Below are 17,636 nucleotides of genomic sequence, written 5' to 3'. Positions count from 1 at the left end.
TCTATAAGGACATACTGTACATTGAATGGCCAAAGTCACAGGAAAGCGTGTTCCTGTGCCAGTTGTGTCGGATATGACGATCAAACAGTGTGACGCAATGTGGCCTATGGCGCTAGTGTTGCCAGGATATCTGAGCAGTCTGATGCAGACAGGTGTCTCGTGAGCATGGCAGCACGTCCCGAGTTAAGTGACTTTGAACGTGGGATGATAATCAGTGCAAGATGCATGGGGCATAACATTTTGGAGATTACCCGGGAATTTGGGTCTCCGAAGTCAACAGTTTCTCAGGTTAACCTGCAATATTGCAGAGACAACGTTGGCAACCACATAAACTGGCGCACCAGTCGACCACGAGTGTTCGATGAACAGACGACTCGTCACCTCCGCAGAGTCGTACGGGGCTCTCAACGGTCTACTGTGGGTCAAATCGCCACCGATTTGAATGTGCGGCGCCAGGACCCTATTTTCACCCTTTTCCACCAGGACTGCATGCCAAGAACTGCACCACATAGACTTCAACAGTCGACCCCTGACCCTTGTCCCTTTGCTGATGCTGCAACACAGAGCTCGAAGACTGGCATGGGCCCGCGACCATCATCATTGGACCATGGAACAGTGGTGGCATGGTCTGATGAATCAAGGGTCCAGTTGTACAGAGCTGATGGGCATGTGGGAGTGTGGCGTATGCCCTATGAAGCCATGGATCCTACATGCCAACAGGGATGTGTCCAGGCGGGAAGTGGCTCCATCGTGGTCTGAGCCGTGTTCATATGGTCGCAATTGGGCCCCAATGTCGTGTGTAGGGATCAATGACCTGGGCTCGATACATGCAACTTATGGAAGACCATCTGCGCGCCTTTCTGGTGTTTGGAGTTCCCTGATGGGAATTATTGTGTACCAACAGGACAATGGAACATGTCATCGCTCGTTGGAGGCACAGAACTGGCTTAATGAACACACCAGTGACCTCACGACCCTCGATTGGCCTGCCCGCTCGCCGACTTCAACCCCATAGAGCATTTATGGGATACTGTGGATACCAGTGTCCGCTCCATGGACCCAGCGCCAACTACAAAGGACAAATTGTGGGCTGCAGTGCAGACTGTGTCAATCAATATCTCTCCAGAACTCTTCCAACACCTCGTGGAATCCGTGCCTCATTGTCTTGCTGCAGTTATCAGGGCTCGCGGAGGGGCGACCCACTATTAACGGCGCATCCGATACCTTCCAATGACTTTGGGACACTCAGTGTAGTTTAAGTGTATGGTAAACTGTACATACAGTAGCAGCAACTTTAATCCAATACTGTATGTAGATGGACTACTAAGCAAAGAGAATCCTTCTGGATTCATTCACTGACCACTATTGAACCTATGAGACTCAATAGGGCTTACGACCGGACCTTCTCTTTTTGAGAAATTCAGCTCCTGAATGAAGAATGTATCGCAATATCATGGATTCCTCCTCGTTTGTATTATCATGAAGAATGTAATATATGGACTCTGCTCTACATCTTCCGTCCTGTGATTGATGCCTATTTGTTTAACCATTTTATTTTGTTTCCCTTTATTATAGTTGGTATAATGGTCGGTTTAGCCTTGAAATGCTATAAAAGATATACTGTATGGTCACTTGGATGTAGCAACTCTAACAAAGGCTCTTATTTCGCTTTACAGACGAAGTGATATCCTCCCATTCGTCACTGGTATAGTATAGATATATTGTAGCGTAAGTTAGCTCCCAATACCCGTTTTCCAATTATTTAAATATTTATAATGTGGCTTACATCCCTCTAAATCGAACCCCGTCCCCCCTTTTTCCCCCCTTCCCTTTTTTCCCCCACTAACCCCCCCTTCTCCCCCCCCCACCCCATTATGTAACTCTAGTGTTTGTTTATTTATTGTGTGCGTTTCGTATATACTGAATCTCTTTTAGGTTTTAATGTATTGTGTATACTCATTGGCTTCATACTTTGTTGTTCACCATTTCATTTCCTCTTTTTCTTCCCCAACCCTTTTTCTATCTTTCTGGTTCTTCTTTTTAAACTTCTGCTCGGTCTTACTATCGCAAGTTGTTTCGCTTATTCTTTTTTCCTTTCATTACGCATGCGTTCAGCTGGTGGAACGCACCCGTGGAACGCATGAGTACCTCCTCAGTTGTCACTTCCTGTTTTGCGGTACTCGCAAGCCGGGAACCTTGTTTCAGGCTGCTCAGTTTATGCAGGGACTTCCTGTTTGGCACACTCCACCCACCATATGGGACTATTTAACCTCACTGCACCTGTTCTCTGTTACACACCATGACACTTATCTTCGGGCCTGCCCCACACTCGGCGTAAGTCTCTGCATCTGATGCTAAACGTTACACCATTCGGGTCCGTGCTATTATCTCCCTCGGTACCATGTACCTAGTCGCTACAGTTTATGCTGTACTCCACATCAGTATTGTCCTTGCTATTAACCCCCTCTGTACCATATATCAAGTCTCTACAGCCGATACCTTACTTTACTCTGCGTTTAGATATCTATCAGAGTCAAAGACCAATCAAGTGGCAGAGGAGTGGGGTGGAGCGCGCACAAACCAGCCGAACATGAAATCTTCCAAAAACTTTATTACCAAGGCACTACGCGTTTCAGGCAATAGCCCTTTTTCAAGTGCATATAAAACTTGTAAACAAATGCAGAAGATATCAGGAACTTCCAAAGAAAACTGAACCCGATTGGTCTTTGACTCTGAGGGATATCTGTACGTATTCATTGCGAGCCTCGGCTAACGCAATGGGACTAGCTGCTGCCACCACGTTCCATTTCTGTGTGTTATTGGTGTTGTGACTAGTCACAACACAACAAGGTAAGAGGCTTTAATTTGTGCCTATTACCCCATCATTATCGGGATTACTACACTATTGGCGCTCGGTGTCTCTCTCTCTCTTTTTTGTTTACTCTGCACTTGTCCTTGCTTTAAAACCCTCTCAGCACCATGTATCAAGTTCCTGCGGTTGTAGCTATACTTCACACCATTGTTGTCCTTATTTATTAACCCCCTCTGTACCATTTCGGCACTGCACCTCTATGGTGTCTGGTGCTTTTTTTATTCCTCCCATGCCGTTTTGACCCTATTTTATTGACTATGATCAGCGTATGTTCTTTTATATACTTACTCTTTTATACACTTATCTGCATTAATACTACCCTCTGTCTATCCACTACTGCTTAAATACCTGTTACTTCCATTTTGTCTTACTGTACAGTCTCCTTGAAGTTTGGGTTTCCTCTCTTTACCATCTATTTTCTTTATTGATATTCATGGGCGTACTATCATATGATTTGTTTTCTGCTCTTGTGATCTGATTTTGTTACAACCATGACATTATAGTATATATTACCTGCTGTGGTTTTTTGACTATGTTTTGTGTTTATTACTTCTAGATCAACTCTGATGAAGGTCGCATAAACGAAACGTCATATACCCTGATCTAGCCCTCACGTTGTTCATATATGCCTATTTGCTTTATGTTCATGGCGTTATCACTGTAATAATTATTCACCTTTTGAATAAGTAATCACATCTTTTTGAACACTAGTGTGTGCAGCAGCATCTATCCTTATTGGTTATACGTGTCGGAGGACCCTATTACTGCTAGCACCACACCACTAAGTTGAGTGTGCGGTACCATTGATACTTTCTACTGTAATGGAAAGGTGTTGCCCTCCTCATGCACTTTGGGCGTAGACGGGGTTTCCACCTTTGGCTGTGTGGTTGTACCTTTTCCCCACATATCCCAGAACAAAGGGAAATCACATCCCAAAATCACATTATGCACAAGGTTTTATAGTCTCTATTGTGACCTTGGACATGGGGTAGTCCTTGATATCCCCATGGATGCAACAAACACTCATACGTTTGTCCGGGATAAAGTCCCCAGCTATCAAGCTGGCATGCACCAGAGTGACCAGGCTACCAGAGTCCAACAACGCCTGGACAGAATGGCCATTCACCACAACTTGGCAGACCTGAGGCCCAGTCTCTAGTCCTGGTGTCGCAGCACAGACAGGTCTCACAAATAATGCAGTCATTATTTGTGAGACCTGTCACAGTCCATTGGCTCAGAGGTGAATGGGCACTGGCCAGCAATATGTCCCCACACATGGCATCTTTAACACTGTACCAGCCCTGGTTTCTCCAGCAGAGAGTCCCTTCTTGGGCTGGTGGACTGCTTAGAAAACACATCTCGAGCTCTTTTCCCTCTGCTCTCAAATAACGGAACAGTCTTACCGGGAGGTGCCCTCCGCTGGGTGTTCCTGGGGAATGGTCGCACTGTAAGGTCATCACGGAGCTCCGCCTCAGTCGCCAGGTACCTCTTCAGAAGGCTGATGAGCTGGTTGGCATCTTTGGAGTCTCCATGTCCAACCCAGCGCTGCAACGCAGGAGGAAGAGCTTTGGTAGACCGGTCTAGGACCACCTTCTCCACCATCTTTGCAGGAGTACAGCTGTCTGGTTCCAGCCACTTTTTCACCAGGTCGTACATCTGGGATCTGGCAGGCTTGTCCATCTGGTAGCTCCAGGTATATACCCACCGGGCACGGACAGCAGTGGTTACCCCAGCCGAGCAAGTATTACCACCCTTAGTTTATCATAGTCCTGGACATCTTGCTGGCAGAGGTCATAATTGGCCTTCTGGGGTTCACCGGTCAAATAGGGTGCAATAACGTCCTCTGCCCAGTCAGCAGCTGACAGTTCCTCCCATTCGTCCACTCTCTCAAACACAGTCAGGAAGGCCTCCACGTCATCATCTGGGGTCATCTTTTGCAAAGTTTTTTGCACAGCCCGCTTCTCATCTCTGTGCTCCACAGGTCTTTGCGGGCTAGTGACAACAGCCTCTTTAAGGAGCACAATTTGCTCCATCAGCAAACGATTTGTTTGTTGTTGCTGCACATTGGACTGTACAAGATTCTTCAGTATCTCCTCCATAGTCTGGGTCTGTATAGCGGCAGCAGCCTTCACCCAGGACATAATTTTTTTTTTCTTCTCGAGCAAGGAGTGGACGTGTCGTTGCCCCTAGCAACCGCTGTCTGCCCGCATTCTCCACCAATTGTCAGTGTCTGGGGTTGCTAGGTGGGGTGGCATAGACACAAAAGTCCAGTTTCTTTAGTCCAAAACAAAGGTCGAGTTTTATTTTCACTCAAAAAGGTAGTGCAGCAACAAAAAGGAAATGATACAAAAATAAATACCTGCCTGGCTAGGCTCTAACTAAACATAGAATAGGTTACCTCACCTAGAATAACAGAAATTCAAAAGCCAGTAGAATCATTCAGGATATTGCTCCAAAAATATGACCTCTATGTTGGCTGCCAACAGCCAACTGTTGGCTCTCTGTTGGCTGCCAAAAATATATTGCATTCAGCCAAGCTCTACCCACAGTCTGCTGCTGGAGCTGACTTATTAAGCTTCCCTTGATGAGCAGACTCCCTGCAGCTGAGTCACTGCCGGAACATCCCCAACATCCCCTTAGTAGTCTGGGTATACCCCTCCATTACCTGACCAGCCATCGGCTTACAACCCCTTGATAAATTCTACAAGGGGTGTAGTTTCCAAAATGGGGTCACTTTTTGGGGCTTTCCATTGTACCATTAGGGGCTGTGCAAGTGTGAAATGGCACCCAAAAACTATTCAAGCAAAGACTGCCCTTCAAAAACCAAATGGCTCTCTTTCAATTCTGAGGCCAGCTCCAGAACAATCAAAAGTGGCTGTTTTTTGCTGAGGGAGACGTATGGAATGCTCTGTATTTCAGTCCGCTCCAGTAGAAATAGATACAACCTGTTCAGACATCAGAAAGAAGAGAGGAATTTGAGAAGGACATTTACCTCGGATTCTTCTTTAATTTCTGCCTCCCAGCTCACGGTACAGACCATCAGCATTCTGTTGTGGTTTTCAGCCACTGATTAGGACCAAATGAATTAGTCTAACCAGTGGGGAATCTCAAGCCGCAGCCTCCGAATCAGCAGCAAAATCCAGCAGGATGCTTTTTTCCAGCTTCCTGCTCCAATTAGTTTCAATAGTAGGCAGAATGAGGGAGGAATCTGCTTCTGATTTAGGTGTGAAATCCACTGCAAAATCAGTGCCAGATTCCACCGTGTCAAAAAGGGCCTGATACTGTCAATAATGCCACTCCACTGTGGCCCCTACACAGTATTATATGCTCCGCAGTGGCCACTACAGAGTATTAAATGCTCTACAGTGGCCCTTGCACAGCATTATATGCCCACAGAGGCCCCACGCAGCATTATATGCTCGGTAGTGGCACCCACACTGTATTATATAACCCCAGTGGTGCCTACACAGTATTATATGCTCCACAGTGACCCCTACACAGTATTATATGTTCCACAGTGGCCCCCACACAGTATTATATGATCCCAAGACCCTCTCCCCCTAGTGCTATATTTTTGGGTCCTTGATCTGTTGACCTGTGACATGTACAGTGTTGGCCAAAAGTATTGGCACCCCTGCAATTCTGTCAGATAATACTCATTTTCTTCCAGAAAATGATTGCAATCACAAGTTCTTTGGTATTATTATTTTCATTTAATTTGTCTTCAATGGAAAACCACCAAAAGAATTGTCAAAAAGCCAAATTGGATATAATTCCACACCAAACATAAAAAAGGGGTGGACAAAAGTATTGGCACTGTTTGAAAAATCATGTGATGCTTCTTTAATTTGTGTAATTAATAGTACCTGTTACTTACCTGAGGCACCTAACAGGTGGTGGCAATAACTAAATCACACTTGCAGCCAGTTGAAATGGATTAAAGTTGACTCAACCTCTGTCCTGTATCCTTGTGTGTACCACATTGAGCATGGAGAAAAGAAAGAAGACCAAAGAACTGTCTGAGGACTTGAGAAGCAAAATTGTGAGGAAGCATGAGCAATCTCAAGGCTACAAGTCCATCTCCAAAGACTTGAATGTTACTGTGTCTACCGTGCGCAGTGTCATCAAGAAGTTTAAAGCCCATGGCACTGTGGCTAACCTCCCTAGTTGTGGACGGAAAAGAAAAATTGACGAGAGATTTCAACGCAAGATTGTGCAGATGGTGGATAAAGAACCTCGACTAACATCCAAACAAGTTCAAGCTGCCCTGCAGTCCGAGGGTACAACAGTGTCAACCCGTACTATCTGTCGACTTCTGAATGAAAAGGGACTGTATGGTAGGATACCCAGGAAGACCCCACTTCTTACCCAGAGACATAAAAAAGCCAGGCTGGAGTTTGACAAAACACCTGAGAAAGCCAAAAATGTTTTGGAAGAATGTTCTCTGGTCAGATGAGACAAAGTAGAGCTTTTTGGGAAAAGGCATCAACATAGAGTTTACAGGAAAAAAAAAGAGGCCTTCAAAGAAAAGAACACGGTCCCTACAGTCAAACATGGCGGAGGTTCCCTGATGTTTTGGGGTTGCTTTACTGCCTCTGGCACTGGACTGCTTGACCGTGTGCATGGCATTATGAAGTCTGAAGACTACCCACAAATTTTGCAGCATAATGTAGGGCCCAGTGTGAGAAAGCTGGGTCTCCCTCAGAGGTCATGGGTCTTCCAGCAGGACAATGACCCAAAACACACTTCAAAAAGCACTAGAAAATGGAGACTGGAGCACTGGAGACTTCTAAAGTGGCCAGCAATGAGTCCAGACCTGAATCCCATAGAACACCTGTGGAGAGATCTCAAAATGGCAGTTTGGAGAAGACACCCTTCAAATCTCAGGGACCTGGAGCAGTTTGCCAAAGAAGAATGGTCTAAAATTCCAGCAGAACATTGTAAGAAACTCATTGATGGTTACCGGAAGCGGTTGTTCACAGTTATTTTGTCTAAAGGTTGTGCTACCAAGTATTTGGCTGAGGGTGCCAATACTTTTGTCCGGCCCATTTTTGGAGTTTTGTGTAAAATTATCAATGATTTTGACTTTTTTTCATTCTCTTTTGTGTTTTTTCAATGCAAGATAAATGAATAATATAAAATAAATGAAGATATTAATACCAAAGAGTTTGTGCTTGCAATCATTTTCTGGATGATAATGAGTATTATCTGACAGAATTGCAGGGGTGCCAATACATTTGTCCAACACTGTAAAACTATTCTTGAAACTATGGCTACTCAACTAAGCAACATTTTTTATTTGCTAATGCACAAAATCAGGTGGGTTTTGTCAGAGATAGTCTTACGCTGAGGCCACACATTGCGGAAATGCAGCTTTTTTTTTTGTTGCAGATGTGGTTTTTTGAGCCAAAGTCAGGACTAAATTGAGTAGAAGTTAGAAGTATAAGAACTTCCTATATATTTCCCATTCTTTTTGTACCCATTTTTGGCTTTGAGTCAAAAAACCATAGCAAAATCTGCAGCAAAAAAAAAAAAAAAAGCTTAATTTCTGCAATGTGGGGCTTCAGCCTCAAACAGTCTTGTTTACTGATGAGTAAGGAGGTGGTGGAGTTGTCTTTTGGGCAGGAATCATGGGGAGGGAGCTGGTAGGCCCCTTTTGGGTCCCTGAAGGTGCGACGAATATAGTTTCTGACTAACCACTTTCTTCCATGGTTCAAAAAGAAGAACCGTGTCTTCCATAGCAAAATCATGTTCATGCTTAACAATGTGCCATCACCTCTCAAATTAATTCAAGCAGACATTATCAAAAACTCACAAGTTTTTTGGATGCAAGAATTGTGAAGGTAATATTAAAGAAGGTGTCCTATGTTTACATGCAAGATAGCCTGTTAAGATGTTTTCGATTAAAATAGCTTTTGATTTCTGTAAATGTCAGCTCTTAATGCTGAAAATTCAACAACTGACAATTTTTAGGTCTTTACAACCTATACAATTTTTAAAAACTCCAATGGTGCTCTCCAATCTCTGTTGCCTGCTGTCACGACTTATCTTACTAAAATATTTAACTTCTCTCTCTCTTCTGGAATTTTTCCATCCTCTTTCAAACTGGCTATCATTACCCCGCTATTGAAAAAATCCTCCATAGACCCATCCTGTGCTGCTAACTATCGACCTCCCAAATCTTGGAATGCTTGGTCTATTCTCGTTTAATCCACTATCTTTCTGCTAACTCTCTTCATGACCCCTTACAATCTGGCTTTTTCTTGCTGCGCTCTACTGAAACGGCACTCACAAAAGACTCCAATGATCTCCTCATGGGTAAATCTAATGGTAACTTCTCTCTTCTTATTCTTCTGAACCTCTCAGCAGCATTTGACACTGTTGACCATCATCTCCTCCTCACTATTTTCCGCTCAGTCGGCCTCAAGGACACTGCGCTATCCTGATTCTCCTTTTATTTCTCAGACTGCACTTTCAGTGTATCATTTGCGGGCTCATTTTCTTTCCCTCTTCCCCTTGCCATTGGAGTTCCTCTGGGCTTGGTCCTAGACCACCTGCTCTTCTCTCTATACACAGCCCCTATTGGACAAACCATCATCAGATTTGGCTTCCAGTACCATCTTTATACTGATGACACCCAATTATACACATCTTCCTGTGACATCAGCCCTGCACTGATACAGAACACCATTGACTGTCTTTCTGCTGTCAAGTATTCGCTCTATCTGAAACTAAATCTCTCAAAGACTGAACTACTGCTGTATCCACCATCTAATAGATCTGTCCCTGATATATCCATTGTAGTCTCCAGCTTACTATAACTTCTAGGCAGCAGGCCATAAATAAAATTTGTTATTATAATTATTATTGAGCATAATTATTTGGAACAGTAGATTTTGAATTTGGGAGGTTTGTTCAATAAAATTTGATTTATACTCTTAACAGTTGAAGATTTGAACATTTTACTGACTGTCATTTGCATGAGCCATTTAGGAAAATCATAAAATGGGAATTCAGGTAAGTATAATACTGTGTGTGTGTGTGGAAGGGAAGGCTACTGTGGAGCATATAATGCTGTGTGGGAGGGTGCTACCGTGGAACATATAATACTGTGTGGTGTGGTCTACTGTGGAGCATATAATACTGTGGGGGGGGCCTACTGTGTAGCATATATTAGTGTCTGGGGGCCCAAAGTGGAACATATAATACTGTTTGTGGGCCCAAAGTGGAGCAAATAATACTGTGGGGGGGGGGCCCATTGTGGAGCATATAATTCTGTGTGGAGGCCACTTTGGGGCAGATTAGAATGCGTGAGGGCCCTTTACTATTTATATAGCATACTATATGTTTTATAGCAGATTTGATATTAGTACAGGCTGTAATAACATTTCATGGTCACTATAAAAAGATCCAGTGTGACGTAAATAGTGAACATTAATTGTTCAAAAGTACCAAATGCAGTACAAAGTTGTTTTGTATCATTAAGCTCTGTAACACCCCATTCACACAATTGTAATTTATGGATTCATAACTTTCCACAATTGTGGATTCACACAGTATTAAGGTTAAATTGCCATGTTGCAGTTTGGGCACTCGGTCTCTAAAAGGTTCGCCATCACTGACCTAGCCCATACATAACAGATACACCTACAAACATTATCCAGAATACTAATTCTTAATCAATAATTTTATTCAATAAATTAAAAAAAACGAAACCATTTATATACAGTATAAATATATTGATGAAATACAAGGATTCTTTTAGCAGTTGAGAAAAAACGTTAAGGTAAATTAATAAAGACTCATAATAGTACAAAGTAATAATATATAATAATAAATTTTATTTATATAGCGCCAACATATTCCGCAGCACTGTACAATTTTTAGGGTTCAAATACAGACAGATACATAACAAAGAACGTAATTTCACACAATGGGACTGAGGGCCCTGTTCGCAAGAGCTTACAATCTATCCATAATGAAAACTAAATTCATGTCAAAAGTAAATGCCTAAATCTCATCACAAACTCTTATCTAGCCTGCAAAAAAATAAACATATAAATGGATTACACAGAGACCCCAAATCATCTTTATGCCTTTAACCCCTTAAAGATGCAGGTTGTTTGTACATTAATGTGACTTTTTCATGTTTCCTTCCCTGATTTACTGTTGACATACCTGGTCTCTTTAGTCTGTAGGAAAACTGCAGCCTTGACCTTCATAATGACTAGAGATGAGCGAACAGTGTTCTATCGAACACATGTTCGATCGGATATCAGGGTGTTCGCCATGTTCGAATCGAATCGAACACCACGTGGTAAAGTGCGCCAAAATTCGATTCCCCTCCCACCTTCCCTGGCGCCTTTTTTGCACCAATAACAGCGCAGGGGAGGTGGGACAGGAACTACGACACTGGGGGCATTGAAAAAAATTGGAAAAAGTCATTGGCTGCCGAAATCAGGTGACCTCCATTTTAGACGAATAGTGGATTTCAAATCCGGGTCATATGAGAATGTGAACTTTGTGACTATGAGACAGGGATAGCTGTACAGGCAGGGATAGCTAGGGATAACCTTTATTTAGGGGGGAATGTTATTAAAAATAACTTTTTGGGGCTCTATCGGGTGTGTAATTGTGATTTTTGTGAGATAAACTTTTTCCCATAGGGATGCATTGGCCAGCGCTGATTGGCCGAATTCCGTACTCTGGCCAATCAGTGCTGGCCAATGCATTCTATTAGCTTGATGAAGCAGAGTGTGCACAAGGGTTCAAGCGCACCCTCGGCTCTGATGTAGCAGAGCCGAGGCTGCACAAGGGTTCAAGCGCACCCTCGGCTCTGATGTAGGAGAGCCGAGGGTGCACTTGAACCCTTGTGCACCCTCAGCTCTGCTACATCAGAGCCGAGGGTGCGCTTGAACCCTTGTGCACACTCTGCTTCATCAAGCTAATAGAATGCATTGGCCAGCGCTGATTGGCCAATGTATTCTATTAGCCTGATGAAGTAGAGCTGAATGTGTGTGCTAAGCACACACATTCAGCTCTACTTCATCGGGCTAATAGAATGCATTGGCCAGCGCTGATTGGCCAGAGTACGGAACTCGACCAATCAGCGCTGGCTCTGCTGGAGGAGGCGGAGTCTAAGATCGCTCCACACCAGTCTCCATTCAGGTCCGACCTTAGACTCCGCCTCCTCCGGCAGAGCCAGCGCTGATTGGCCGAAGGCTGGCCAATGCATTCCTATGCGAATGCAGAGACTTAGCAGTGCTGAGTCAGTTTTGCTCAACTACACATCTGATGCACACTCGGCACTGCTACATCAGATGTAGCAATCTGATGTAGCAGAGCCGAGGGTGCACTAGAACCCCTGTGCAAACTCAGTTCACGCTAATAGAATGCATTGGCCAGCGCTGATTGGCCAATGCATTCTATTAGCCCGATGAAGTAGAGCTGAATGTGTGTGCTAAGCACACACATTCAGCACTGCTTCATCACGCCAATACAATGCATTAGCCAGTGCTGATTGGCCAGAGTACGGAATTCGGCCAATCAGCGCTGGCTCTGCTGGAGGAGGCGGAGTCTAAGGTCGGACCTGAATGGAGACTGGTGTGGAGCGATCTTAGACTCCGCCTCCTCCAGCAGAGCCAGCGCTGATTGGTCGAGTTCCGTACTCTGGCCAATCAGCGCTGGCCAATGCATTCTATTAGCCCGATGAAGTAGAGCTGAATGTGTGTGCTTAGCACACACATTCAGCTCTACTTCATCAGGCTAATAGAATACATTGGCCAATCAGCGCTGGCCAATGCATTCTATTAGCTTGATGAAGCAGAGTGTGCACAAGGGTTCAAGCGCACCCTCGGCTCTGATGTAGCAGAGCTGAGGGTGCACAAGGGTTCAAGTGCACCCTCGGCTCTCCTACATCAGAGCCGAGGGTGCGCTTGAACCCTTGTGCAGCCTCGGCTCTGCTACATCAGAGCCGAGGGTGCGCTTGAACCCTTGTGCACACTCTGCTTCATCAAGCTAATAGAATGCATTGGCCAGCACTGATTGGCCAGAGTACGGAATTCGGCCAATCAGCGCTGGCCAATGCATTCTATTAGCCCGATGAAGTAGAGCTGAATGTGTGTGCTAAGCACACACATTCAGCACTGCTTCATCACGCCAATACAATGCATTAGCCAGTGCTGATTGGCCAGAGTACGGAATTCGGCCAATCAGCGCTGGCTCTGCTGGAGGAGGCGGAGTCTAAGATCGCTCCACACCAGTCTCCATTCAGGTCCGACCTTAGACTCCGCCTCCTCCAGCAGAGCCAGCGCTGATTGGCCGAATTCCGTACTCTGGCCAATCAGCACTGGCTAATGCATTGTATTGGCGTGATGAAGCAGTGCTGAATGAGTGTGCTTAGCACACACATTCAGCTCTACTTCATCGGGCTAATAGAATGCATTGGCCAATCAGCGCTGGCCAATGCATTCTATTAGCGTGAACTGAGTTTGCACAGGGGTTCTAGTGCACCCTCGGCTCTGCTACATCAGATTGCTACATCTGATGTAGCAGTGCCGAGTGTGCATCAGATGTGTAGTTGAGCAAAACTGACTCAGCACTGCTAAGTCTGCATTCGCATAGGAATGCATTGGCCAGCCTTCGGCCAATCAGCGCTGGCTCTGCCGGAGGAGGCGGAGTCTAAGGTCGGACCTGAATGGAGACTGGTGTGGAGCGATCTTAGACTCCGCCTCCTCCAGCAGAGCCAGCGCTGATTGGCCGAATTCCGTACTCTGGCCAATCAGCACTGGCTAATGCATTGTATTGGCGTGATGAAGCAGTGCTGAATGTGTGTGCTTAGCACACACATTCAGCTCTACTTCATCGGGCTAATAGAATGCATTGGCCAATCAGCGCTGGCCAATGCATTCTATTAGCGTGAACTGAGTTTGCACAGGGGTTCTAGTGCACCCTCGGCTCTGCTACATCAGATTGCTACATCTGATGTAGCAGTGCCGAGTGTGCATCAGATGTGTAGTTGAGCAAAACTGACTCAGCACTGCTAAGTCTGCATTCGCATAGGAATGCATTGGCCAGCCTTCGGCCAATCAGCGCTGGCTCTGCCGGAGGAGGCGGAGTCTAAGGTCGGACCTGAATGGAGACTGGTGTGGAGCGATCTTAGACTCCGCCTCCTCCAGCAGAGCCAGCGCTGATTGGTCGAGTTCCGTACTCTGGCCAATCAGCACTGGCCAATGCATTTCTATGGGGAAAAGTTAGCTTGCGAAAATCGCAAACTGACAGGGATTTCCATGAAATAAAGTGACTTTTATGCCCCCAGACATGCTTCCCCTGCTGTCCCAGTGTCATTCCAGGGTGTTGGTATCATTTCCTGGGGTGTCATAGTGGACTTGGTGACCCTCCAGACACGAATTTGGGTTTCCCCCTTAACGAGTTTATGTTCCCCATAGACTATAATGGGGTTCGAAACCCATTCGAACACTCGAACAGTGAGCGGCTGTTCGAATCGAATTTCGAACCTCGAACATTTTAGTGTTCGCTCATCTCTAATAATGACTAAAAGGAAGACTAAATCAACTGTTCTTAGGAAACTTACTGAATTTTTTTTGGCAGTCAAGGGGCTCTATTTGAGGACTCTAGCTCACAAGGCTCTCAATCATCTACTACACCTCACAACTTTCCCTCTACACAAGATGATTCACAAAAAAAAACCCTGAGCATGGTCCACGTATTGCCCCATGTTCTCCTAGCAAAGATGACAATTCTGCTGAATGTAGCAAGCGCAATGACACCTGATGCCTCACCTGTGAGCAAAAGCCTGGCTCCACAAAATCAAATCAATATTCTCTCAAACGCTTTCTGAATCCACAATATAATTTGTCCTCCCTCCCATCTAACAGTGATCTGATAACTGTGGACACTCTTGTTGTTTGATTGGGATGCTCCAAAATGGCATCATCCACAGTGTCACCTCTTTAACTAAAAAGATACAATCCAAGATCTAGGAGTTCATATGGACCACACAAAATGGAGGAATTTTCGAAGACACATAATGAGCTTGTCGATGCCCACAATGGAAGATGATGTTAAGACAAAGCTACGGACACATACCATGTTTCCCCGAAAGTAACACAGTGTCCTACATTCTTTTTACCCCCAAAAGTCCCACTATGTCTTACTTTTGGGGTATGTCTTATATTGGAAAAAAAATGACAGGGGTTGATGGATTGAAGCGGCGGCACGCGAGGAGTTAAGCGGCGGCGGCCGGCCGCTTCCATACATTGCAATGGGAGCGTGCTATTCAAATAGTATTCGTTCATCTCTAACTTTAATTGTAACTTCTTACAATTGAAGTTAGAGATGCGCGAATACTATTTGAATAGCGCGCTCCCATTGCAATGTATGGAAGCGGCAGGCAGACTTTGCCGACGGCCGCCGCTTAAAGGGATTCTACCATTAAAAGAAGTTCTTTCCTCTGACCACGTCGGAATAGCCTTAAAAAAGACTATTCGTGTCCTACCTTTTGCCATAGCCAGCGCCGCCTTCTTCCTCAGCTGTGCCCTCCCCTTCTGTGTCGTCTTCTTTGGGCGTCATGGATGACGCATGCGCAGTCGGCTCTGGTTGCGAGAGCCTGTTAATGGTAGAATCCCTTTAACTCCTCACGTGCCGAGCGCTTCCATTCATTTCAATGGAAGCGTGCCATTGAAATGAATAGAAGCGGCTGGCACGCGGGGGGGGGGGGGGGGGTTTAAGCGGCCGCCAGCAAAGTCGGCGTGCCGCTGCTTTCAATCACATATAAGGCGCACTGGACAGCGCTGCGCCTTATATATGAACCTAGACAGGACTATAAGGCGCACCAAACTATAAGACGCAGTGCTGTCCGGTGCGCCTTATGTTTACTACGGTATGTCTTACTTTTACTTTTAGACATTTACTATGTCTTACTTTCGGGGTACGTCTTACATTAGCCCACCCCCCAAAAGTCCCACTACGTCTTACTATCGGGGGTGTCTTACTATCGGGGAAACACGGTAGAATATGTCCAGGTGTAACAATATAAAAATCAGAGTAGTGCCAGAGGAGATATTTCTTACGGATCTAGCCAATTACCTCAAACAGCCATTCCTGTCTATTGTTCCTCAATTATCAGAGTTTGACCGCGCCCACCTAAATCTAAGAATGCTCCCGAGATACTTTGGTCAGTGTTCATTCTTAACACTTCAAGGACCTTATGTTTGCTACTAGGAAGTTAAAGATGCTCCTGGACCCATATACAGTTGTATCATTATATCTGGATCTCCCTGCAAGCCAGAAGGGGTATTCGGTCATAAAGAAACCCCTGAGAGACCATAACATCAGGTTCCCGTAGGAAATTCCAACAAGGCTTTTGATATCCCGCAATGGAGCCATCGATCACTACGTTCGGGGAGTCTTACTCCTCCGGATCCTCCAAGCAAGCCTAAAGATTGTCGCTTCCCAAAACAAATTACCAAGAAATGGCATATGATGGGCTAATTTTCTTTTGCTGTACATGTTGAAAGGACTCATTGCTTTTCTTAGTTATTTTCTTAGTTTATCTCATGTTGTTAACAAATGTTCTATTGAAGTGTAGAGCTGTTATTGTACTTAATATTATACAGTCCTATGAAAAAGTTTGGGCACCCCTATTAATCTTAATCATTTTTAGTTCTAAATATTTTGGTGTTTGCAACAGCCATTTCAGTTTGATATATCTAATAACTGATGGACACAGTAATATTTCAGGATTGAAATGAGGTTTATTGTACTAACAGAAAATGTGCAGTATGCATTAAACCAAAATTTGACCGGTGCAAAAGTATGGGCACCTTAACAGAAAAGTGACATTAATATTTAGTAGATCCTCCTTTTGCAAAGATAACAGCCTCTAGTCACTTCCTGTAGCTTTTAATCAGTTCCTGGATCCTGGATGAAGGTATTTTGGACCATTCCTCTTTACAAAACAATTCAAGTTCAGTTAAGTTTGAATTGAGTCCTTATGAAGGACTGAGAGTGCTGGTAATTGGTTAAGAAGTGCACCCATATACCATTAGCAGGGTTAGCATTAGCATTAGCAAGTGTCTCTGGTTGCTGCTGCATCTTCTGTATTTGTTTACCTGTTGTAGCTTCCTGCTGTGCAGACTTCCTGTAGCTTCTGCACTAACTCCCTCTCACTTAGCTCCCCCGATCCTCTCTCACTCCTACACTCCCCTTCCCTGTCTTTCATTAGAATAGCGATCCTGACAATTACTAACCCCTCCTTCCTCCCATGTCTCTCTCTAGAATAGCAATCCCGCCCCGCCCCCCCTCCCATCTCCCGGGATAAGTTATTCCTCCCACTGTAGAAGACAGGAAGAGGGGAAGGACCCGTTCTCAGGACACAGGACACTCATTCGCAGTTTTTCTTTGTGACTAACAGTGGTTCTTAAAATTTCCTCTATAAATGCTTAAATAACACAGGTCTGCGACTAAAAAGCTGTTTCATTATTTTCATCTAATTTCCATGTATTTTGGTGTGCTTAACACAATTAAAAATTGAAAAACTCCTAGATGTCAGGATTTGCCACAAAATGCTAAATTGTCTTCAAATTTATCAAATTACACAGGTTTGCCCAAAAAAAAATTTCAAGCTCTGTTTTGATTACACAGGCCAATGACCAAAAAACTTTTTCTTGAATAATAGGCTATTTCCTTGCATTTTTGTGTGCTGAAAAGAAAAATGACATCCAAATTTGTCTATCATGTCTCA

The sequence above is a fragment of the Leptodactylus fuscus genome, chromosome 4 (assembly GCF_031893055.1).
Source record: "Leptodactylus fuscus isolate aLepFus1 chromosome 4, aLepFus1.hap2, whole genome shotgun sequence".
NCBI classification, from domain to species: Eukaryota; Metazoa; Chordata; class Amphibia; order Anura; family Leptodactylidae; genus Leptodactylus; species Leptodactylus fuscus.
This window is presented reverse-complemented; position numbering follows the sequence as displayed.